Source organism: Canis aureus, chromosome 22 (genome assembly GCF_053574225.1).
Source record: "Canis aureus isolate CA01 chromosome 22, VMU_Caureus_v.1.0, whole genome shotgun sequence".
NCBI lineage: Eukaryota > Metazoa > Chordata > Mammalia > Carnivora > Canidae > Canis > Canis aureus.
In genome coordinates, this window is record NC_135632.1 from 5188675 (window position 1) to 5214821 (window position 26147).

Genomic DNA, 26147 nt, shown 5'->3' on the forward strand with positions numbered 1-26147 from the left:
TAAGCCTTTAATTATCTTCTTAGATATACACTTACAGCGCTATCATACATTTTTAACCAAATAAGTAGTTTTGATTATTTGCATGAATGTAAAATAAAATTCTTCTGTAATCAAGACAGTGTGCTATTGGCAAAAGATCAGACAAATTGATCAAGGGAACAGAACAGAGAGTCCGGAAATAGACCCACATAAATACCAGTCAACTGATTTTTAAGAAAGGAGCAAAGACAATACAATGGAGTAAAAGTAGTATTTCAACAAATGGTCCTGGAACATCTACATGCGAAGAAAATGAGTCCAGACATAGATCTTATACCCTTCATAAAAATTAAACTCAAAATGGATCACAGATCTACATGTAAGATGCAAAACCTTAGCACTCCTAGAGTATGACATAGGAGAAAACCTAGATGATCTTGAGTCTGATTATGACTTCTTTAGATATGACACCAAGCATGATCTACAAAAGAAAGAATTGATAAGCTGGATTTTATCAAGATTAAACACTTATGCTCTGTGACAGAAAATGTCAAGAGAATGAAAGAACAAACAACAGACTGGGAAAAAAATATTCGCAAAAGACACATCTGATAAAGGACTGTTATCCAAACTATACAAAATAATTCTTAAAACTCAACAGTAAGAAAATGAATAACCTAATTTAAACAAATGGGCCAAAGACCTTAACTGACACCTCACCAAAGAAGAGATGCAGACGGCAAATAAGACCACGAGAAGATGTTCTACGTGATATGTCATCAAGGAACTGCAAATTGGAACAGCAGTAAGGTACCACCACACCACTGTAGGAATGGCCAAGGTCTGGAGCATTCACACCACCCAATGCTAGTAAGGACGTGATAACAGGAACTCTCACCCATGCTGGTGGGAATGAAAAATGGTACAGCCACTTCAGAAGGCAGTTTGGCAATTTCTTGCAAAATTAAGCACATTCTTACCATCTGATCTAGCAATTGTGCTTCTTGGTATGCACCTGAAGGAGTTGGTGACTTTTGTTACACAAAAACCTAAACATGGTATTCACAGCTGGTTTTTTGTTTTCGTTTTTGTTTGTTTTGTTTTGTTTTTTACAATTACGAAAACTTGGAAGCAGTCAAGCAAGACCTATTACAGTTGGTGGTATATCCAGACAACGAAATACCACTTGGTGCTTAAAAAAAGTGAGCCACAAAAATACCTGGAGGAAACTTAAAAAATGCGTGTTACCAAGTGAAAGAACCCAATCTGGAAAGGCTACATAATTCCAGCTATGTGACATTTTAGAAAAGGCAAAACGATGGAGACGATACAAGGACTGGTGATTGCCAGAGGTTAGCGAGTAGGGAGGATTGAGTAGGAGGCACACAGAGAATTTTTAGGGCAGGGGAAATTTCTCTGTGTGATACAATAAAGGTGAAGACATACCATAAAACGTATAAAATTGGACATATAAAATTGTCCAAATCCGTAGAATATACAATACCAAGAATGAACCCAAATGTAAACTATGAACTTTACATGATTAATATGTGTCAGCGTAGGTTCACCAATTGTTACAAAAATACCACTTCGTGGGGGATGTTAATAATGAGGGAGGCTGTGCATGTGTGTATCAAGGTGTATGTGGGAAATCTCTGTACCATCCTCTTAATTATGCTGTGAATCTAAAAGTGCTCTAAAAACATAAAGTCTTAAAAATAATAAACAAGTGACAATAACAGAAACTCCTTCTCCTAGAAGGAGTAATATCAGCATTAGCGCAATAAAAAACATATAGCTTTGAAAAGTATATGTAGAATTATGCAAAGTTTATATACTATTGGCTTAAAAAAGAACCTAATTCTTATTGAGCAGTATCTATTCATTTGAAAACTGCTTTGTCTTAGAACATTTTAAGGGGAGATTCTGTTAAAAAAATTAAGTGATTTCGTATAAGGCGGTTTCTAGATGACATTTACACCTAATGTTTGCTTTAGCTTACATTTATTGTTTATTTATTTATTTATTTATCTATCTATTTATTTATTTAGCTTACGTTTCTTCATCAAACACGCACACATTCAGTTTATATTTAAGTTTACTCTAAACTCACAAAAAAGCAACAGGTTGCAATTGATGATACTATTCAAAGATATAGAAATCTGAATGTACCTAAGGTGGCACATCTCAACCAAGGCAAATCTAGAAGAAGTTGGATTTTCTTGAATTCATTATTTCTATAAACATCTCCAGATATTGATTTTCTCTCCTTCCTCTACAATTTAAAAATAGTGTTTTCTTAAATTTGGAATAGGTCATATGTTTATATCATTCAAAAATCATCAAGAATTAAAAAGTGTGCAACAAAAAAAATCTTCTTTCCTTCCATTGACCCAATACAATCCTTATGCATCCTTCTAGAGAGCTTCTCTATAGTACATAAGAATAAATATTCCCCTATTACCATTTTTTACACAAAAGGAACATGCTCCGCCTAACGATTTGTACCTTGCTTTTTTTTCTTAAGGTTTGTTTATTGTTGTAGTAACGCATCTTGGAGCCTCATTGCTCCAGTATATAGAGTGTCTTTAGGCAGCTGGAAAAAGAATGCGGTTCCTTATGTGGATCTATAGTTCATGTCACTGTAGGAGTGCTGACAACACAAACTCCATCTTTGGCCCCCTGTCTTGGTGTCTCTGGCCTACAGGTGGCACCAATTTAGACAACTAGGAGAGACCCTCTGGTGCACAGATGGTGCCACTTTAGATAACTACCCTGTGACCTCACCACCATGCCCCTCTCTCTATAAAAGCTGTGGGTTGAGCTCCAGGCTTTGCAGAAAATATGGGGGCAGAAAATGGGGCTGGAGGAAGGCCAAGTACCACTGGGATCATCTGCCCATCCGCCTACCCACTGGCTCCCCTCTGTGAGTGAGTTCCTCTGGGTAGAGCTGTGTAAATGGTATGGAGTGGCTCGCTTTGTCTTTCAGTATTAAAGTGTCTTCTCAGAGGATGTGTTAATGACCGTCCACTACCGTCTAACATTAATGAGTCCCCTGTTGACACCTGTTTATCTTCCTGATTTTACTAATAATGCCGCAATACAGACCTTTGCATGTATGTGGTTTTTCAAATATTCAAGTACTTAGGATCTTATGACACTGTGGGACTTTTGCCAAACTAATGGATGAAAATGGTTATCTCAGTTGAGTCTTAATTTGCTTTTATTTTATTATCATTGAGTTTAGGAGTTTAGTTGTATTTTCTTTCTGGTGAACTATCTGTTCATATCCCTTGTCCATTTGTTTCTCTGTTGGGTTTCAATCTTTCTTTAATGGTTTTAGTTTATACATTAGAAAAGTCATCTTTATTTTGAAACAAATATTTTTAAACTAATCCACAGTAACACTGAATCAAATTTTAATCAATTTTAGGTGAGGTTATTTTGATTTTACCTGTGGTTATATTAATGAGGTTACATTGTACTAAGTGGCTTAGGATCACAAATATAAAATGTAGTGTGCCTGCCTTCCTGACCTCATACTTTACTAGGGATGAAAAGCAAATCTAAAAATAAGTTGGATAACAGGTGAGTGTGGGTAAGAGAGAAATTAAACCTGACTAGGGAGTCAGGGAAGACTTGTGCTGGGAAAGGTGGGTGGCAGGAGGGTAGATTTTGTGAAGCAGACTTAAAGGAGGAAGGATCTTAAATGACTTGTGAATTTGGGGTCTTTGGAGGGGGTCTGGTGAGCATAAGTGCTAGAGAGCGGGTCTTGAAGCAGTGGTCTGGAGCATGAAAGATGTCTTGATAAGCAGACTCAGAGTTTTTTTGATTTTTAAAGGATCTCCATTCTCATTAAAAATCATTTTGCAAATGAAGAAATTGAGGCAAGAGAGATTAATGGATTCTCTTAATGTCTGAGTTGTCAGAGACTATGCGGGGACTCCAACTACGGATTCCTGTCCCATGGTTTTCCCATATTTATACTCCCTCTTTAAGACAGTGGTCAAACCGTAGAAGGTTCTGAATGCCAGTGCAGGAATATGGAAAGGACCTGGAATGATGAGATTTGTAGTTAGGATAGATTAGAGGGAAGAGGGGATAAATACAGGAATCAGTCAGGTGAAATCTGGGCTGTCCTAAGAAAAGCCAACCTCAGTTCCATTTTGAGGCCTCACAAAGCCCTGGGTAGGTAGCACGATTGTTAGAGTGCTTTCTACTCTTCTGATCTGAGGCACTGTGTGTGCACGCAGGAAAATATGAGTATCTATGTCTGTATTTCCTGTGTGGGGTCATTGGCATGAATAACAGAATCCAGCCTGCCTATTTAATAGGAAGATCCAGCTTTGCCCTCCGGAGTCACCCTGGCCATGTCACATATATTGCCTTCACCCTTAGGACACTCACCCAAAAGGTCACTCCTCCCCAGATTGCGCCTTAGGAAGGAAAGAGCAATCTAGAGCAAATGAGTACTTCATGTGGCCATAAAGTCAACACATGTAATTTAATACTAAGACAACCTCATTGCTATGGGCTCATTCAGTATCAGCACATAAGTACAGGCTTTCGTATTTTATCACTTTTTTCTCCATCAACAGCTGAATGTTTCAAGTTCATCTTTTGTACAAGCAATCAATTCTCAGGAAAACTGGCTGTCAAGCCTAGAGCTTGACGGAAAAAAAAAAAAAAGAGAAGAATATCAATAAGCTTCTTGCTGCTTTGTCCTTTATAAATGGTCAGATTTATGCCTTGTTTGCCTGCTACCTAGTTTGTGACGCTTAACCAATTGGCTTCCAGACTGGAAGGAAGCCCATGAACTATCCACCTTAAAGATCTGGCCGTTTACCTCTGGGACCAGTTGATTAGCTTTTTGGGTTTTCTCATTTAAATTAAAGACAGAAGAAAGAGGAATAATTACATTCAGTGGCATTCTATTTCTGATTTTATTATTTCTTTAGCCTGGCTTGATGGGGTTGGCTTCAAGTCTAACAGCCAGAAAAAAGGATTCACAGTTGAGACAATAGAGTGACCATAAGAAGTATAATCACTTCATAATCGGGTTTATGTATTCACGAATTACCATGCACCAGAATTGTTCAGTTTAAAAGTTAGGAAAGTAATGTCCATAGTGGAGCTTTTCAATGAAACACATATGTAATTTTCTAATAGTAGCAGCTCAGTGGTGATTCCTGTCACAGTGAATTTAGTGATATTTAAAATAACCTTACATTACGGTCAAACAATTACTTTTGGGAACTAATGCAAGCCCATAATGCATTTGATTTTTGTCACAGTCATACTCTAAATGCATGCTTTTTGGATGCTACCAAGAAACTTACTCTCTTGGAGAGCTCAACATTTCGAGGCTTTTCAGAGCATTTGGTTTAGCCAGCACCTCATCTGAAAGCAAATGGAGTCCTTTCAAATGTGAAGTTTGATAAGCTTGCAAACGGGAACTCCACTAAGCTATTGATTTCTCAGTAAATCGAATAAAGGAAAAACAGGAGGTGTTGTGACTGCATTATCTTCATCCAGACCGATTAAGGCATTCAGTACGTAAATCAGATTTTTCTGTAGCAGCTGCTTACTTAGTGGAGCAATCAATGAAATAAGTTACAGAAATATGCATAATAAATGGAGAGGTCAGGAAAATGCGATCTTTGAGAGCTTTAGGAAATCAAATACACCTTTCAAAAACATTCATATTTATTAAGAAAAATTATATAGTGCTCTAAGAAGGTAGGGTCTAAGTAGGAAGAACAATGAAAGCCATATGATTACTTCAGTTCTCTATTATGTTCCCTATTTGCTTAAAATCTATCTCCCCTTGAATTAGTAGCTTTAATTTTCCAAGTCTGGTTCTATCTCTATGCATAACAGGTGAATAATACTGCTTGTCTATAGGGGCAAACCCAGGCAAGAGTGGATGGTTCAGAAGAGTGGCTGATGTGTTTACACTGGAACGTGGGTTAAAGGGGTCCAGTATTGTACCCAAATAATTCAGAAGGAAGCCTTCTCTGGGGTCCTTCATGTCGATATTATGGTTCATTTCTTATCTTTACCACTTTGGAGTTAGATGGTAAGTTAGTTTTCTTCTCAGCTTCATCTAGACCAACAAGTTTGAGTTTTGCAGTTTTTTTTGAATGCAAGAATAATTGCTTCTCTGTGCAGAAATTGGCATATTACAGACAGGGAGTCATATACGGTCTGGGTCTGTTTTACATTTTTAAAGGATTGCAAACAAGATGAACACGACCCAGAATATTGTGGTCAAGACTGTAGGCCTGCAAACTCTAGAATAATATACTATCTGGCACTTCACAAATAAAATTTGTTAACCCCTGCCCTGCGGGCTTATATAACTTTCTCGGATGCTTAAATGAGAAATACTAAATAATGCATTTTTATTCTTTATTATTTCAAGCTGCTGGGGTAAAGTACTCTCCTCTCTTCCGAATCGTCAGTGTTTGCATTCAGGGTTATATTATAGCCACTCATGTCAAGGATGCTGTGTTTGTTATATCCGTTCATTGCACATCGAATGTTTTAAGACTTGGGACACTCATCATATTTTGTAGTTTGAAGCCTCTAGACTTCTATGCTTACCTCTTCTTCAGATGCTCAACCTTAGAATCGGTCAACTACTACAGTGGCAGTTTGGCCAAGGGTGAAAAAGCACACAATGTCAGGAAGTCTGATTTGAATTTGAGCTTTACCGCCCATCCAATGTATGACATGGGCCAGTGTAGCCACCTTCTTGGATGTAGTTTCCACCCTCGCTACACAGTCCAGCAGGACCTTCCAGAATTGTGTGACTTTTAGTGAGAAAAATCCTAATTGAAAGCATCTTGCTCAGCTTCTAATGCACAGACTCCCCCCAAAATATTAGTGGACTTGGAATTTGAGGTCAGAACGAGGAATGAACATTCATGGACTTAACTCCATGTTGGACCACAAAAATAATACCCATGATTTCTTATACAGTGAGAAATTAATTCATTATTTTTTTATTTGGTTCATCTTTGTCATTTTCTTTACAGTCTGAATTTATTAGACGTGACAGATTTTATGGCATACGTGGTTGTCTATATTCTTTCTGCACGAGGAGAATCTTTACCTTACGATGTTATTTAATATGTAAATGAGTTTTATTATCAGGCACATTGTTTTTAACTGAGAAACAACTCTACGAAGTGAGTGCTTAAGGGGCACGTCCGTGAATACTTGAGCATCTCTAACGTGTGATGCCACGCGACTGAGTGCCTTCCGGGAGATCTATGTCTTCTCGCACATGTGTTTATTTTTCAACATGGCTTCATTTGGAAACATGCTGAATAGCATGTCAGCAGCAGTTGTTAGCAGCTCCCCAGTATCTATTTTCTCTTTAGTAACGGAACTCTTATTCTTCCCATTGCATATCGGTACCTAGGAAAAGACTACTAGAGGTCCTTACCTTCCTTGCAACTAGGTATGATCATGGTTGCAGCAAGTTGTGTGGTAACTGATGTAGGGAAGATGTTGTGGTTTGGAGCCAATGGCCAAGTAAGATTTCTTGAGATGGCTTTGGTACAAAGGGGTGGTTTTATTAAAGGACGGGGACAGGACCTGAGGGCAGAAAGAGGTGCATTGGTGTCACAAGGAGTGGCTCATTATGTACTTTCAAGTTGGGTAGGATGAGGGGTAACATAAGTCTCTAAGGGATTTTCGAAGCAAGGCTTCCAGGACCTTGAGGGGGCTCGCCATTACCTCCTAGTAAAACCTTAGTCATGAGATTCTTCAGATGGATATCGGTGGGCCATGTGTTTGGGGGATGATTGCCAACACGTATCTTGGGGAGTAGAGATAAAGGAAGTTTCCAAAGGAATTTTTACATGTTCAAGTAGCCTCACAAGATCTTGGCGGGGGGGTGGGGGGGTGCTAAGATCTCCTTTTGCCCCTGGCAATGTATTAACATTGAGGCAGCTGAGTTCCTAGAGGAATGTCACTCTGCCTGTTTTAAGGACTTGTCATGGGCTGTAGGTAGTAGGGAAATTTAATAATTTTTCTTCTGCCTTTGTTTCCTACATCAGTAACGTCTAAGGAGTCTTCTATAAGAGAATGGCTGTATCTTCTCTCTTTCTTCCATCTGACTGCCTGGAATGCAAATACAGATGGCTGGAGCTCTAGCAGTTATATTGGAACATGAGGATGAGGATTACCCAGAGTAGGGAGGGCAGAGACCTACAAGGTACCTGAGTTTCTGAGGTTTTGAAAGTCTTTGTAAAATCTGTATTGTCTTCCTCCAGACTTATTTTGTGTGAGATGACAAATAACTCATATCTTGTTTTAGTTACTATTATTTTCTTTTCTGCCGTAGGTGGTAAAATCCAATTCTGCCTAGTATAGATATCAACAAATTTAATTCACTTGTAGTAAAAGTGAAACATCATTGTATTTAAAAAGCAGGAGCATATTGATGCTGTAGCAAGGATCAGGAAATTGTGTTTAAATATGTACCTTGACATTGTCTTTAAACATATCATATCATTCATACCACTAACTAATTATAAGTAAGTGTGTGTGAGTGTGTGTATATAATGACTATGATACAAAAAACTTTTCCAGAACACTGTTTTAGGTAACTTGAAGTTCCAGTGTTGCACCTCTTCTTGGGCAGAACTGCCCAGCTAGTCAGAGATCTTGTGTCCATGAAGCAAGAATAAATATTATCCAGGTACAATTCTTTAGCATAAATCAATTTTATCACAGAAAGAGTTAAGGCATTCTGTCAAAAGTGTGTGGGTTATTATACTTTGAAAGAAAAGTCATATTTTCTACTTCATTTGCATTTTGTTTGGTGACTACAACAACGCTCGGCAGGTGGTACTAATTCATTAATTGCTACGAATGAATACTGCTATTTTTTTGTGAATAAAACAACTATTTTACAATCACAGAGGGTGTCTTCTACGAATTATACAGTATAGTTGTGCCTCTGAAAATAAAACACACTGATCATATCGTAATTTTAAATATTTGTTATCTATGAGTTTTCACAACCAGGCAGTGTGGCAAGAGGTTAGAGCCACATGTGGAATACGAAAAAATACACGTTTAATAATGCCCAGAAATTTCTCTTTTGCCTTCTTATTAGGAATAATATATTCAAAGATGAAGTACAAATTACTTGTAAAATATTAAAATAACCAACAACTTTGTAACTGACTCAAAGTGTAAGCATTAGTCTCCTAAAATAGTAAGCAACTCTTCTTTAAATTTCAGAAAACTTCACCATAAGACTTAAAAGTCACAAAAGTAAACACTAGAAGTAGGAAGAGAATTCATATTTCTTCATTTCCAAACTAGTGCTCCCTTGGACATGCCATACGAACTTTTAGGAATGATGAATTATTGATGGATGTCACACTGTTGTTGACTCTTGTGAGCAAGAGATTTAAAATTCAATTCTAGCTTGTACAAAAGCTCTGGAATTAATTGTAGACACCTGCCAATTCCTTTGCTCTGTCCTTTACCTGAGGAGATTATCGCTAAACCTCTGCTATCCCTGTTGTCACATTCTGTCCCCCACCCCGGGCTCCACTGCTCACTCATCAGAGCAGACCTGTAATCCCCCTACAGCTCAGAGGCTGAAAATGATATGGAATGAAATCACACCCAGGGAAATGGGAACCTTGAATTTTAATGAAACAACTAGTCATGGTATTTTAAATTCTCTGCTTCATTAATAAAAACCTTGCACTTGCAGCTACTATCCTAAAGCCCATAAATATTGTAGAAGACCAAGCGGTTCTCAAAAATATCCATACTACCTACTCCATAAATTATTTATAAAGTAACCAATTATATTGACCTACAGAAAATGGGAAAAAAGGGAAGCCACTAGATAAAAGTAAGCCAACACTGGAAGTATTCTGGCCAGTTGTTTGGGGACAAACTCACAGAAAAGCACTAAGAGGGTAATTTCCTAAAGAGGAATGGTGATCTGGAAAATTGCTGGCTGTTTGTTGCTACCAGTAAAGCCTTCTAGAATAAAATCACAAGATAGATGAGTGTCCAATGGGAGATTGTAGCTGAACAGGAAGGGCAAAAGGCCAAGAGTTGGTTCTTTACAGGACTCCCCCACACAATTTCATAGTCAAAAAGGGTTTTTTTTTTTCCATTTTTTATTGAAGTTAGATTTGTCAACATATAGTATAAAACCCAGTGCTCATCCCATCAAGTGCCCTCTTCTGTGCCTGTCACCCAGTCACCCCAACCCCCCCTCACCTACCCTTCCACAACCCTTTGTTCGTTTCCCAGAGTTAGGAGCCTCTCGTGGTTTGTCTCCCTCTCTTTTCCTACTCCGTTTCCCTCCTTTTCCTTATAATCCCTTTCACTATTTCTTATATTCCCCATATGAGTGAAACCATATGATGATTGTCCTTCTCCTATTGACTTACTTCACTCAGCATGATACCCTCCAGTTCATCCATGTCGAAGCAAATGGAGGGTATTCATCCTTTCTGATGGCTGAGTGATATTCCACTGTATATAGAGACCACATCTTCTTTATCCAGTCATCTTTCGATGGACACTGAGGCTCCTTCCACAGTTCGGCTGCTGTGGACACTGCTGCTATAAACATTGGGGTGCGGGTGTCCCGGCATTTCACTGCATCTGTATCTTTGGGGTAAATACCCAGTAATGCAATTGCTGGGTCATAGGGTAGCTCTATTTTTAACTTTTTGAGGAACCTCCACACTGTTTTCCAGAGTGGCTGCACCAGTTTACACTCTCACCAACAGTGCAAGAGGGTTCCCCCAAGAAGGGACTTCTATTGTCACTCTTCCTATTTTCTCTAGGCAATACATTGTCTTTTCTCAATAAGAAATAAAACTGCATTAGCTGCTGGTTATCAGATGGTCAAAGTTGTTAATTGCTTATTTCTATACACTGAGTACTTCAGATGAAGGGATTGTGTGAGTTATTGATTAGTGAAAGAAAAAATTAAAATGGTGATATTTGGGAAGTCTGCTGGCATCTGACTCCATGCAGTGGTATGAGAGACCAGAAGCTGGTAAGAGCTTGCGAGTAAACAGAAGTCCAAGAGTAATAATTTGGCGTACATGTTGTCATCGGGTGGAAGAAAAACAAAGGGACTAATCTGAGAGGAAAAGTAATGTTATTATTATATATTTATCAGGCACAGTGATTTCACAGGAGGAACGGGGCCATAGAACACCTGTACAATCCATAGTCACTTGAAGTGTGTCTTTGTGCATCTGCAACAGTCTTAGGAAGAGAGGAGACCGACTGCCAGAGGGGGAATATGAGCGAGATTTTGTGACGGGGTTCCAGAAAGGGAAATTGTCCTCAATTTCTGAGAAGATGGAGAAGGTCAGAATGGAAAGTGTTTCTTAAGGGAGCAAGGGAAGAACCATGAAGGGAATTGAGTAAGAGCTCCACACCCCAACCCCTCTGTCCCATCCCCTCACCCCCTCTACTCTGGTCTACAGAAATTACTTGTAGCTATGACCTCAGGGTACCAAGGAAGGAAGAAAACTCAGAGTTGGCAAATGTAAGGCTCAGAATGTTTAGAAGGAGAATTACTGGCCAAAGAGTCTGCCTGGAGAAGATGAGGGTGATGACATTGAGTACAGGTTGTATAGACTAAAGCTTGGCCCCAGCATTCAAATATTTCAGAGTTGAAGGGGGTTTCTGGTTTTCTGTGCCATTCTCATGACTCATACTTGTTGTATCTTTAATCCAGATTTCTGCAGTCAAGGATTCTAATGCATAGAAGTGGCAACTACCCACTGTAACACATCTTTGGAGATTGCTTGGTGGGGAGGGATCTCTGAATTCAGTGAAGCACTGACTTTCCAGCACAAAACTCAGACTCTTGAGCAATTTCAACACAAAGGTTTCTATCATTAAGTATGAATAACTCATACTCCTGAGGGAATGGCATCTGCAGTGTGGTGGCTTTTAAAATGATCTTGAAATTCTCAGATTGGGAGGTAAGGACTGTGTCTCTCTTTTTGATCCTGGACTCTGTGGCGAATGGTATGTAGCATAGGTGACATTGTGCCAATTTCCATCTCCAAGATTAAGAAACTGGCAGCTCTCACTACCTGTCTCTTGGGCTAGTGGCTCTTCACACCCCACTGCCATCCTGTGAAGAAGCCAACCAGTCACAGGAGAGAGACCATGTGTACACATTCTGGCCAACAATCCCAGTAGAAGCCCCAGCCAGGAGGCAGCATCAACTTCCAAACGTGTGAGTGGGTGAGATAATCTCAATCCCCAGCCTTTGAGTCACTCCAGCCTTGCAGCCAGAGAGCTCTAGAACTAACAATGCGTGAGCTCTGTCCAAATTGCAGATTCATGAGCAACATAAGTAATTGTTGTTTTGGTCCAACAGGTTTGGGGTGCTTTCTTCCACAGCAACAAATAATCAGAAACACTAACTATCCTAGATTCTTGGTGGCTACAGAACCTATCTAGGGGTATTTTCTACTTGTGGAGACTGGATTTTTCTGAGAGAAAAGTTTTACTCTGTCTTTCAGGATACAAACTGGGAGACACTGTAAATTTCCTTTTAGATAATGAAAATTCAGCTTTGGTTAATGGAAGCATTTTGTAAGTCAACATGCTTCATATGAAATGAGAGTAATATCATGTATAATGTTTTCCGGGATCCCTGGGTGGGTCAGTGGTTGGGCATCTGCCTTCGGCCCAGGGCATGGTCCTGGAGTCCCGGGATTGAGTCCCACATCGGGCTCCCTGCATGGAGCCTGCTTCTCCCTCTGCTTGTGTCTCTGCCTCTCTCTCTGTGTGTCTCTCATGAATAAATAAATAAAATCTTAAAAAAAAATAAAATGTTTTCCTGGAGCATTGAGCTGGTCTAAGAGGAAGTCAAAGGATTCTTTTTAGAATCTAGGTTTTTCAAACATCTTACGACCATCTCTCTTCTTTCTCAGAAACCTTATTCTCATCAGCTCCCTTCATACCCACCTTCATCTATTGCCTGGATCATTGTGTTAGGCAGTTTTCCACCTTAATAAACCTTCTGTTTTCCTTCAAGTACCACCATCATAGTTCATCGATCCTTCTTCATGTTTATCCACCTTGTTAGTTTCCAAATAGGATTCCTTTTTGGCTCGATGTCAAAGTTGATTGGCTAAAATTATGAATTTAGTAAAGATTGCACATTATCAGGAATATTTGGAGCTTAGCAGCATCTGGAACACTAGAATATCTGGTATTTATTTGGATTAAGTATTCACTATCCAGCTTTTACATATTTACTCACTTTATTTTCATCTTTATTTGTAGTTTTTCTGGACTTACAGAAACTGAGGAAGTTAAAATGCAGGCCTAATTAATGGAAGCAGATTAAACCACCAAGGTATATAATTTGTAGTAAGTTTGAAGTTCTTTTGTGCACAAAATTCTAAAAAATTAAGGAGAACTGGCATACATTTCAGTTTTCAGCTACATACCTGGAGGAAAAAGTTGAGTATGTGATTCCATACTGAACTATTTCCATTCTTGGTATTTATATTTTTAGATGTTTGTAACATTACTTAATTTAAAAATGTTTTGGGATGCCTGGGTGGCTCAGTGGTTGAGATCCTGCCTTTGGCTCAGGTTGTGGCCCCAGGGTCCTGGGATCAAGTCCCACGTCAGGCTCCCTGCATGGAGCCTTCTTCTCCTTCTGCCTGTGTCTCTGCCTCTCTGTGTCTCTCATAAATAAATGACTTAAGTAAATTACATAAATAATTTGCATGCTATATTCTTTTTAAAAATTTGTTTTCTTTTAAAAAAATTACAAAAAATGCATGTTGTAGGAAGTCAAGACAATATATAAAAGTATGATTTGTACAGAGAAAACTTTCCCCATGAAACCTTTTCTCATTTATTATTCCTATTCTCACCTGGTGCCCAAACATACCCACCAAATTAGGTCTTCACTGTGGGAAAATTCATGAATTCTTTTTACATCGCCCCTCTGACATTCACGAACAATATAAACATGACAAACCATTAGAATCAATTTGAAAAAAGTTTATTTTAGAATGACATACTTTGTAAGCCATAAAGTTGACTGTCATGTCTGGAGGTGGAACTGAATCTTGTCTCTTTCCTAATCTAAATGTCAACAGATGAACTTTTCAGACTTGTTTTGCAGTAAGCACGAGAATATTTTAAAATATGTTATGCTTTTACATTCATTATCTTAAATTGTCTAAGGAATTTATTTCAAAGAAATGAGCCCTGTCACTTTATATGATAAATTGAGGGCTCAAAAAGTTAAGCAAACCTTCCACACATATAAATAAAAAGCAGAAGTGGCAGTAACCCAGAGCTTCATTGCTCTCCCAAGTCTGCATTGCTGAGCTGATGGCAATTAAGTAGAAGTTATCATTGGAGAATTCAGGTAACTGCAGTATAAATAACATTGCTCCCATTCTGTCTGTTGTCATTAAATGCTGCTTGTTATTCATAGAGTAAAACCTGTCCCCTGTTGAACTCTTTTCCCAAAGAGATGAGACAAATTGAAGGAACACCTAAATTCACATGTTGTCACAAAAAAACTTCAGTTGTAATTTAACCCATGGCCTTATTTTTCAGGATCCCATAGGTGATGTAAAAAAAAAAAAAAAATTACCAGGATGACATTTTTATCACAAGTGAAACTTGATGATATAGCCATAATTTTAGCAGATATTAGAGCATCTCTTAAGGGAACAGTGGCCTTATGCTAGTGAAGGGTGCATGCCATCTGGCAAAGGAAACACTTGATCACCATGTACTGTGCTTCTTCTTTCGTAAATTTTTCCTGAGTACCTGTTGCGTGTCGGACACTATAAGCAATGAGGATATGACAGGGAGCAAATTAGATTCAGTCTTAGGTCTCATGGAGCTTAGATCCTAGTGAAGGAAAGCAACAGACAACCCAATGACAAACATGGATAATTGTAGTTGGTAAGATAATTATGGATCTGAGTAAATGTAGAGAGTCAACAAAGTGATGAAATAGGGAGAGGGGAACTCGAATACAGATAGATTGGGGAAGGCCTCTTTGGAGATGAGAACTGAACAATGTCCTAGAGGAGGGTGAGCTTCAGCCCTGAAAAGTATAGTAGGAGACACTGAGGCAGAGCTAATCCAGGTCTGATATGGGACACATGAATGTTTCATATTCATCTCCGAGTCCACAGGCCTAAATTTGAACACATTGTTTTCTTTCTAGTTTCCAGAAACTAGCTTTCCTTATCAGCTATCTCTTTTTTTTTTTTTTTTTGTCCCTGATCCTCTAATTCATTTACCATAAGCAGAAAGAGCTGACTGACAAATCTGGCAGCTAAGGTGCCTTCTCTTGCTGGTTGGTACAGGGGTCAATTTTGGTTTTTGAGAATTGATATTCCTTAGTTAAAAAAAAAAAAAAAAAAAGCAGAAAGGAACTACAGAAAAAAATTGATGGCAGGGTAGATATCTGGCTACCTCTACAGAAGGAACAAATCAAGTCGAGACCCAAGAGAAAAATCATCTAAATTAGGGAAAGAATTAGGATGTCAAAAGAAGATTATCTGGGTTATTAACAGATGAAGATCATGCAATAAAATAGTTCAGAATAATGTCAGATGCGTGAGACAAGCTAAGCTAATATATATCCCATTTCTAGTTCTAGTCACATGTACTCTGAAATAACTATTGAATTTATATCAAATGACACTGTCTATTAAGACACCTGTAGACATGATGTTGATTTAGGTTTTCCCCCCTTTTTCTCACAATCTTTCACCATCTCTTTCCAGAATTGCAAAGCAGCATCGTCCCTTTGGGGAAGGCTTCATAGGCCACCATGTTTGGCTAAATATTTCCTACCTGAGCTCTCACAGTTCTCTGCGCAAAGCCCTTTCCTAATCCCACACCAAAGCAGATCAAGAGAAGACTCGAGGCACTCCAAAGACAGGGCTGGCGTTTTATCATTCCTTGTGTGCATGTTGTGCCTGATCCTTCTTTGTAGGTGCTCAGTACATGTTAACTTGAAATGACTACTCTGATCGACTGGCATTGCCATCACTATCCCTGTGTTCTGTTCATGTGTATTGAAACTTTTTCTAAGAAAACATGGGAGAATTCTTTTAAATTTATGGAGTTGGGAAGGCTAGTTTCAACTATGGCTAAAAATCCAGAAACCATGAAAGAAAAGTTTGATGAAATGGACACCACGCACGCACATATATGCACACGCACGCTTTTTTATGTGGCAGGAAAACACAAGCAAAAGCAAAATATGTATTGAAACCCTGGGGAAAGGCTCGCATCTTATATGCTAGCTGAAAAGACAAATTTCCATAGTTTATGAAGCAATCTTAGAAGGTGAGAAGAAAATGATCACTGAATTCAACCGAAAAGAGGCAAAAGGCAAGGATGGACGGTTCACAGAACATAAAATACAAATGGCCCTCAATGTTAGGAAAAGAACTTCAAAAAAGGAACACATACACAAGTGAAATTTGAGATCCACACTAAAATCTCACTTCTTACTCACCAGATTGCCAAAAATTCTTGAGAACATACTCCATTGTTGAGGTTGTGGAGAGAGGGGCCCCTCTCATATATTCTTGGTAGGAATGCAAAATGGCACAACCCGGTGGAAAGGAAACTGGCAGTGTCTACGGGATCTGGAGTTGTATTTACCTTTGGCTCAGTGACCTCACTTCTGGAAATCTATTCCACAATTATGCCTATACATGTATAAAATTATATAGTTATAAGGTTACTCATCGTGGCCTTACTTTTAATAGCAAAGGATCAGGACAAAACCCGATTGTTTATCAATAGAGTACCAGTTAACATAAATTAGAGCCTATCCACACAACCATTAGGAAAACATAAGAAAGAATGAGGAGGACATCTAGTGACTGATACAGGATGAGCTCCAGGATAGACTGTTAATGAAAAGATCGAGGTGCAGACCAGTGTAGGGAGAGTAAAAGGGAAGGACTAAGCATTCATATTTTCTCATGTTAAAGATTCATGGAAGGAAAAATAGGAAACTAATAAAATCATTACTTAGAATGGGTAGAGGAAGGAGTGAGGAGAAAAAGCAGGGGTGGGGACAAGACTTCTCTGTGCATACTTTCGTGTTTTCACTTGGGAATCATATAAATGTTAACTATTACAACTATTTACTATAAAATCACTGCATTCCCCCCCAAAACAGTACTGTGAGTATTAGCTCTGTGTATATATACCTTCTATTGATTTTTATTCGGATAAGACTGAAGTTACATATGCAGGAATAAAAGTCACAATATCTGAGTGTGTAAAGAAGAGAGCTTGATATAGAGGGAAAAGCATAAGTTTAGACCCAGAGAGATCTGGGTTCAAATTATAGCTCTACCATGTGATGATGGATTTGACCTTGGTTTCTAACATTCTTCATTTTCCTCTTCCATAAAATGAGGCTAATAATGTCAGTGGTCAAAAGGTTTCAAAAGGGTCAAATGAAAGAAGGTACTTAGGATTCCTTGTACATCGTCTAGCTCATCAGTCATCAGATGCGGAATCTGGAATTGGACCAGGCCGGCTTCATTCTGGAAGCTCTCTTCCTTGCATTTATTCATATGCTGTGACAATTCTGACACCAGGAATAGTCATTCTCTTGCTTTCTGGTCATCCTAACAACTCTTTGAAAAGCTTACTACTAGCACGAAGACTTCTTTCATAGGGGTTCATATACTCAGTACTACTAAATTTATGAGTTTTATATTTTATATACTATATTTTTAATGTCCTAAGAACTGTCAGATCTTTTTTACTCTTTCCCACATTTTAAACAATAATGGAGTATGTAAAAAACACTTAATAAATTTTTATGGGTTTTTTTTGGTACACATTACAGAAAGCCTAAATATTAAACAGTGAAGCCTAACCTAAGTCTAGAGTAACCATTTTATTTTTCGGTCTGCATATCCTTTAAATAATGCCTTTTTGTAGTCTACTAAATGTAAATTTTTCTAATACTTCTATCTAATACTTGCAATTATGAAGGTTACTTTTAATGAAAAAATAATGTGCTCAGGAAGTACTGAAATGCTTATATTTTGGCATAATATCATTTAAATATTTTCCATTCTATTGTCTTATATCATTGTAATCATTGTAGTAAGGTTTTAGTGCCATCAAAAATGATATTTATTAAATAAAAAATGGTGATCATCATAATTTTCCACTTGGCTACTTTTTAAAAAGGTATTTTCTCTCATATATTTCAATAAACTTTATTTTTTAGAGTAGTTTTAGGTTCGCAGCAAAATTGGGCAGAAGGTGCAGAGATTCCTATATGCCTTCCTACCCCCCCCCCCCCCGCCATGCACTGCCTCCCATATTGTCAACATCCCCCACAGATGGTCCACTTGTTATGGTTGATGAACCTACATTCATATAATCACCCAAAGTCCGTAGTTTACATAAAGATTCACTTTTGGTTTTGTACATTTTATGGATTCAGACAAATTTATAATGACATGTATAATGACCTTTAGAATGTCCTACAGAGTATTTTCACTGTTCAGAAAATCCTGTGCTCATCTTGCTAACCTTTCCCATTCCTCTGATCCTAAGAAATCACTGCTGTGTTTATTGTCCCCATAGGTTTGCTCCTCCAGGGTGTCCCATAGTTAGAATCATACAGTATGTAGTCTTTCCATATTGGCTTCTTTCACACAGTAATGTGCATTTAAGGCTCCCTCGTGTTTTTTTTTTTTTTTTTTTCATGGCTTGACAGCTCATATCTTTTTCGTGCTGAATAATGTTCTGTTGCCTAGATGTACCCCAGCTTTGTTATTTATTTATGTTACCCGTTCATCCACTGCAGTACATCTTCGTTGCCACCAAGTATTGGCAATTATGAACAGAGCTGCTATACACACCCATGTGCAGATTTTTGTGTGAATGTAAGTTTTCACTTCCTTTGGGTAAATACTGAGGACTGTGACTGCTGGATCACATAGTAGGAGTATGTTTAGTTTTGTAGGAAAACATCAAACTGCTTTCTAAAGTAGCTGTATTGTTTTGCATTCCCATGAACAATGAATTCCCTTGTTACTCCATGCTCCTTAAGCTTGTTCTCCCCACCAGCATTTGGTGGTGTCAGTGCCTGGATTTTGATCAATCATTCTAACAGGTGTGTAGTGGTATCTCATTGTTGTTTTAATTTGCAATTCCTTGATGACCCATGATGTGGAACATCTTTTCAAATGCTTATTTGCCATCTGTGTATCTTCTTTCATGAGGTGTCTGTTAAGATCTTTGGCTCATTTTTTAATTGGGTTGTTTGTTTTCTTACTGTTGAATTTTAAGAGTTCTTTGTATATTTTGGATAACATCCCTTATCAGATGTGTCTTTTGAAAAACATTTTTTTCCACTTTATGGATTGATTATCTTTTCATTCTCTTGACATTTTCTTTTACAGAACAGTAATTTTTAATTTTGATGAAGTCCAGCTTATCACTTCTTTCTTTTACAGACTGTGCCTTTGGTGTTGGACTAAAAAAGTTATTGCTAAACCCAAGATCCTCTAGATTTTCTACTGTGTCATCTTCTAGAAGTTTTATAGTTTTATGTTTTGCATTTAGGCTTGTGACCCATTTTGAGTTAATTTTTGTGAAGGGTGTTAGACCTGTGTCTAGATTCATTTATTTTGCCTCTGGGTGTTATTCCAGCACCATTTCTTGAGAGGACTATTGGCTCTGCTCCAGTGTATTGCCTTTGCTCCCTTGTCAAAGACCAGTTGGCTGTATTTATGTGGGTCTCTTTCTGGACTCCATATCTGTTCCACTGATTTGTCTATTCTTTTGACAATATCACAATGTCTTGATTATAGCATTTGATTACTCTTTAACATGCATTTATTATATTTTAGCATTTGTCATTCTAATTTACCTGAACAAATATTTAACCATCTTGCTCAAAATAGTAAATTATTAAAAGTAAGTCAGAGGGGTGAGCCTATGCATTGTTCTCCATGAAATTTCCATAATTCACATGTAGTTCTCAGTCTTACTGTTCCATATTTCCTGATCAGCAATTCAGTAGTATTTTAACTTTTTCCTTCTTGCCTTGGCTAATTGGGTTTTTGTTTCTGATGGCATAAAATTACAATTAGATTGAAAGGACACCTAAGAAACAATTTAAAATATAAAATTAATACCAATTTTATATAGAAGCTAATATATTTATTTTTGCTTGATTGACAGAGTACAAATCAGGGTGAAAATTGGCAAATGACCATGGGAGACAGACTTACTGCTAGACCTCCAAAACCCTTTATTGTCTTCTTTTTAATCACATACTCTTCATTCTACCAATGTAGAAATGTGGCTTCAACACTGAGAACTGACAACATCTAGTTTGTATTTTACACTAGAAGCTACTTTTTTATGAAAACAAAAATTTTAGGTACCTTATGAATAAAACAGTAGTTATATTTATTAATAAATAAATAGTTATATTTCTTATAAATATTTAACTATTAATAGTTCTATATTATAACTATTAATAGTTATGTTTATTATATATAAATATAGTTATATTTATAGCTAAAATGGTTATATTCATTAGATAAATATATGAATAAATATATATAAATATATATATAAAATAGAGCTATTATTATCTCTATTTTATTTAAATTTATTAAAGATTTATTTATTTATTAGAGAAAGAGAGTATGCATGCATGAGCAGGGCAAGGGGGCAGAGAGAAACCCAACAGAGTCCTCGCTTAGCGGGAGCCCTAGGTGGGGCTTGATGTCAAGACCCTGAGATCAGGACCTGAGCCAAAATCAAGAGGCAGAGGCTCAGCGGACTTGAGCCATCCAGATGCCCCTATTAGCTCTATGTTAGAGATGAGATAATTCACATGTGGAGAAGTTAGACAGTTTGTCTGAGATCTTCCACATTTAATAAGGAATAGAGCTGATCAGACTGGCTCTGGGGTCTATAATCCAGCCACCTGACTAAACTAAGAGGCTGCACATATTTAGGGGCTAAGGTTATCTTTAGCTTATAAAATTTCTTATTCTTAAATTTGATTCTCTATAGATTTCTTTTTTAACCGAACCAGAAAACATGGCCAATTAAAAGTGAAGTCATTGATGGGGCACCTGGGTGGTTCAGTTGGTTGATTGTCCAACTCTTGGTTTTGGCTCAGGTCGTGATCTCGGGGTTGTGAGATTGAGCCTCATGGTGGACTCCATGCTCAGCCTGGAGTCTGTTGAGATCCTCTCCCTCTCCTTCTGCCCCTCCCCCTGCTTTTGCTCTCTCTCTTTCTCTCTCTAAAATAATTAAATAAATCTTTTTTTTTTAATGAAGTCATGAAGACCAATTATGTAACTCTTATATAGCATTTTGCCTTATTCAAATTATTTTTTGTTGATGATAGTTAGTATGACAATGCTGAAGAAAAGTTACTACATTTCACTTAAATTATTAAAAGGCCTTTCGATCCACTGAAAAAATTAATATTCCTCCCAGTTATAAAGACCACTGTTTTTCTCTTTTTAAACAAATTTTATGTAAAATATGGATAAAAGGAAGATGAGAAAGATTTGTATGAAAAATTCGAGTGTAAGCTGACCTGAACCAATTTTACTAAAGTAAAATGGAGTCTGTCTTCTTTCTTTCCCACCACGTCGATAGTATTTTTAGGAGCAATTTGAACTTAAATGCCTCTTCTAGAGTACGTATTGTGAAAGTATTAGGAATATGGAGTTTATAACTCTATTTTAAAATTTAAATAATTTTGTTTTATTATATACACATAAAAGAAGTTGTAAGAATAAAGAAATAATCATGAGCTTTATTGGTAGTTAATGCTTTTCTAATGCTAATCTAATATTAGGTTAATCTAATATCTAATATTTTCTAATTTTAATAAATACCTTACTAAATTGCAAGTTAGTGTTTAAGCTTTACATTATACCCACTATATGCCAAACATACTTCAGTGCAGGCAATATTATGGTTGTCAAGACAGGTAATGTTGCAACTTTTATGACACTTATTTTCTATTCAAAGTGTGTGTGTGTGTTTTATTAATAAGCAAATAAATAAGTGATATGGACTGAATTGTATTCTTCGAAAATTCATAGGTTGAAATTCTAACCCCTAGTATCTCAAAATGTGACTATATTAGGAGAAAGAATCTTTTAAGAGATACTTAAGTTAAAATGAGGTCACAGGGTTAGGCCCTAACCCAGTCTAACTGGTATTCTTGTAAACAAGGAAATTAGGACACAGACATATACAGGGAGAAGAGCATGTGAAGACACAGGAGAAGACAGCCATCTACAAGCCACGGAGAGAGGCTTTAGAAGAAATCAACCCTTCTGACACCTTGACCTTCGACTTCTAGCTTCCAAAATTGTGAAAAAAAAAAAACAATTCTCATTGTTCAAGCTATCTAGTCTGTAGCACTTTGTTATGAGAGGCCTAGCAAACTAATACAGTAAGCAAGTACTCTAAGATAGAAATAAATGTGCTAGCATAGGGACCTATGGGGGGGGGGGGGAGGTTACCTTGGATTGGATACTTGGCAGAAAGTTTCTCTAGGGAATAGCTACTTAAACTGAAATCTAAGTGGTAGGAAACAGCCATGTGTTGCTCAGAGAGAGGATCATGCCAGCAAAAGAAACCAGGAGAGCCAAGTTTCTGCCATTCAAAGAACCACAGAAAGCATGAATTAGATCTGTTAGAGAATGATGTGAAATAGGGTTGGATTCCTAAGCCAAAGTTGGGTGATGTCAAGCTTAGAAGCCAGAGAGAGGAGTTTGATTTTATTTGAAGTGTAATGGGTAGTTCCCAGAGGGGGCAAACTGAAGAAGTGATATTATAGGATGCCTGTTTTAAAAAGATAGCACTGGTTTCTGGGTGAAGTGTAGATTAAGGGATCAGCAGCAAGTGAAAGGACGGCAGGTAGAGGCTCCCCTGGTTGTTCAGGCAGGTGGCAGGGTGGCTTGTGCTGGCTGGTCACTGAGGAGATGGACATAACTGGTTAGATAAGGGGTAGGTTTTCTAGTCAGAGACTGTGGCTCTTACTGCCAGACTGTAATTGTGGTGAGGAAGAGAAAGTAATAAGTTTTGGGTTAAGTAACGTGGTGAGATTGGAAAGTCAGGAAAGAGTACATCTGGGGAAAATCAAGAGTTCTGCTTTGGCCACGTTACCCCCCCACCCCACTCCACTACCATGTTACTTTTGGAGATGTCTGACAGCTAGAAATATGAACCTGAGTTTCTGAAGCATTTCAGGGCTTGGTGGTAAGAAGGTGGTAGTCAATGGTACGGAGATAGTACTTACAGCCTAAGGAGTGGATGAACTCATCCAGGGAGAGTACATAATAGAGAAGAGAAAATGTCTTGTCTCACCAGGGGACAGTCATCTGGAATGGTCACTGTGCATAAGACTCAGGGTAGACCTTCATATATTTTTTTTCAAAATAAATGGTGCATTTTGGGCTTGTGTGAATAGCAGGTCTGATCTAGGTAGAAGGGGAGTGTCTTGTACATGGTGATCTGCTCCCCAGAATCCTTAGTGAGATACAGCAAAACACTCGTTTAAAAAATCAACTTAGGATATTTCTTATTTCTTTTCCTATATATATTGTTATTCTAACCCCTCTCAGAATGCTCTCCCTTAATGCTTTCTTGCTACTTCTTGTACCCATCACCCCTATGAAATTTCAAGAGGCCTCTCAGGAAAATAAAAATCAGACCTTGTAAGTTAACAAATTATAAATTGCCTTTCTTTTTTTAAAAAAAATTATTTATTTGAAAGAGAGAGAAAACAGGGAGAGACAGAAGCAGACTCCACACTGAGCAGAGAACCCAATGAGGGATTTGATCCCAGGACCCTGAGATCGTGACCTAAGTGGAAGGCAGATGAGCCATCTGAGCCAGCACCCCTGTATATTGCTTTTCTTAATATCATCTAGCCCCATCCAGCCTCCTCCCTTTTGGAGGAGGATAAACAAGGGCTGGGGTAAAATGGAGTTAGTTATAATGACTCACTGGATTGAGACAGAAAAACAGTGATACATAATTCACATTAGCCCTCTGAAAGGGTTAGAAAGTCAAATGAAATTCAGAATACGGTCTCGACAAATAGGAGCGCTCAAGCGAAAGATATTTTTATGACTACAAATCCAATAACTTCATTCATTCCTCCATTCATTCAACATCTATTAAGAAGCAACTGTGTGCTAAGCATTCCCCTGCATTCAAGTGATAGGGGAACACAACAAGCTGAAATCTGATCAAATGCTCCTATCTGGAACATTGAATCTGGAGGAAACGAAGCTTGTGGCTTCCTGTTAAGATGGTTCCTACAAAAAGACCTGTTCTTTGTGTTTCTCTGATACTATCCTAGTTCTTATTCAGTTCCCAAACTTTGATCTACAGCCTTCCATTGACTCCACGAGGCTTTGTTAAATTTCTTATACATTTATCTTTATCTGCTTAAGAGAGCAGGGGTCAATTTCTGTCATTTGAAAACGGGAGTTCTGGTTGCCAAATGTCGTAATTGGAGAACTACAAAGAGTTAAATGAGACTTTCAAAAACTAAATGTAGAGACATCTCAAATGGGTATATGTCAAGAATTACTATCCAAGACTCATATTCATTATAGAATGAAGGACAATTTTCTCCCTGAAACCATTTACTGATTCAAGAATAGGTGGAAGAAAGATTCTTCTTGGTACCCAATTATTTCTTGGATAAGCTCTGTTTTACCAAACCTTAACATAGCAAATATCTCTTGCTGTCCATCTTGCCATAGTTGAAGAATGGAAACTTGGGCTAAAAGACAGAGACAAGTAGAACTAATTGCCAAGTCAAGTGAAGTAAATTAGATGCAATGTCTAAGTACTATTAATAGGAACTCTCCCCAGCACCTTGGGGTTGTAGAGCTAAGTGCCAGAGAGAATATAACATCGAATTGGTCTAACCAATCATTTCCAATTTGATGACCAAGAAATGAAAACACTTGAGGGAGTCTACTCACAAGCTCAGAATATTTCTAGTTTTCTTTCTTTGTTAGATCTTCAGGGTAGACTTTGGGCTTTCAAAGCCAGAAGTGATAGCAAGTCATTCTAAAGTGGGCAGAAATGGGAGCATGATGAAGCATGAGCACCCGGTTTTCTCGTTAGCCTTCTGGGTGGAAAAGATAAAGAAAACTAGTGAAAAAATGACAGTATCTTTTTTCCGGCAGCTATGGGCATCTTCGTTTTTTGCTCTTAAAAGAAATGCCACCAGAAGGCATTTATTTAAGAGGGGAAAAAAAGTGTTCTTTGTAACTTTCGCTGGAAGTTAGAAATAGAAGGAAAGAGTTTTGCTTTGCAACTTGACCTGCATGTTAGAAATAACTCTGTTGTACACATTTAGGCCAATAGAGCCATATATTCATGTATCATTTTACAGCTTTCAGCACTCCTTTACATCCATAATCAAATTGGAAATATGAGGCAACTCTACAGGGATTTCAGTAAAGTTAATATCTCCATTTTGCAGATGAAGGCTCCCAGCTCAGAAAAATCAACTCGCCCTAAGTCATACAACTGAAGAATTCTGGAGCCTAGATCAGAAGATAGGTTTTCAGGATCACAATCCTTTCATAAAATAATGATATCTTTGGTTTGCATTATCATAGATAAAAAATTTTGATTAGATATATAAATTTATAATAGTAACTTGAGAAAAAATGACACGTTGTCAACATTAAGTCCCCATTTTGGCCTAAGTGACCATGTGGGTTAATTACTATGCATAACATAGAGTTTTGACAAAATGTGACATCATAGTCAAAGTAGTTCTGGTGTGCCCAAGAACAATTCCTCAAAGGCCTGTGGTTAGGAGGTTATTATAATTAGATTAAAAATTATAGAAAGATTTGACAAAATTGGGCAGTATCCTTACTCGGCCACCACTACGTGTTTGCTTTCAAAATAGCATATTGCCCGTCTGTTTTGTAGGGATAAATGATTTTTAAAATTAACTGAAATTTAAAAGTGGACTTTTATATTATTGTATTGTATTGAAAATTATACACCAGTATCCATCAATTAAATTATCAGTGAACTGTAAATACTGCACACTGTCATGGGACTGGATTTAC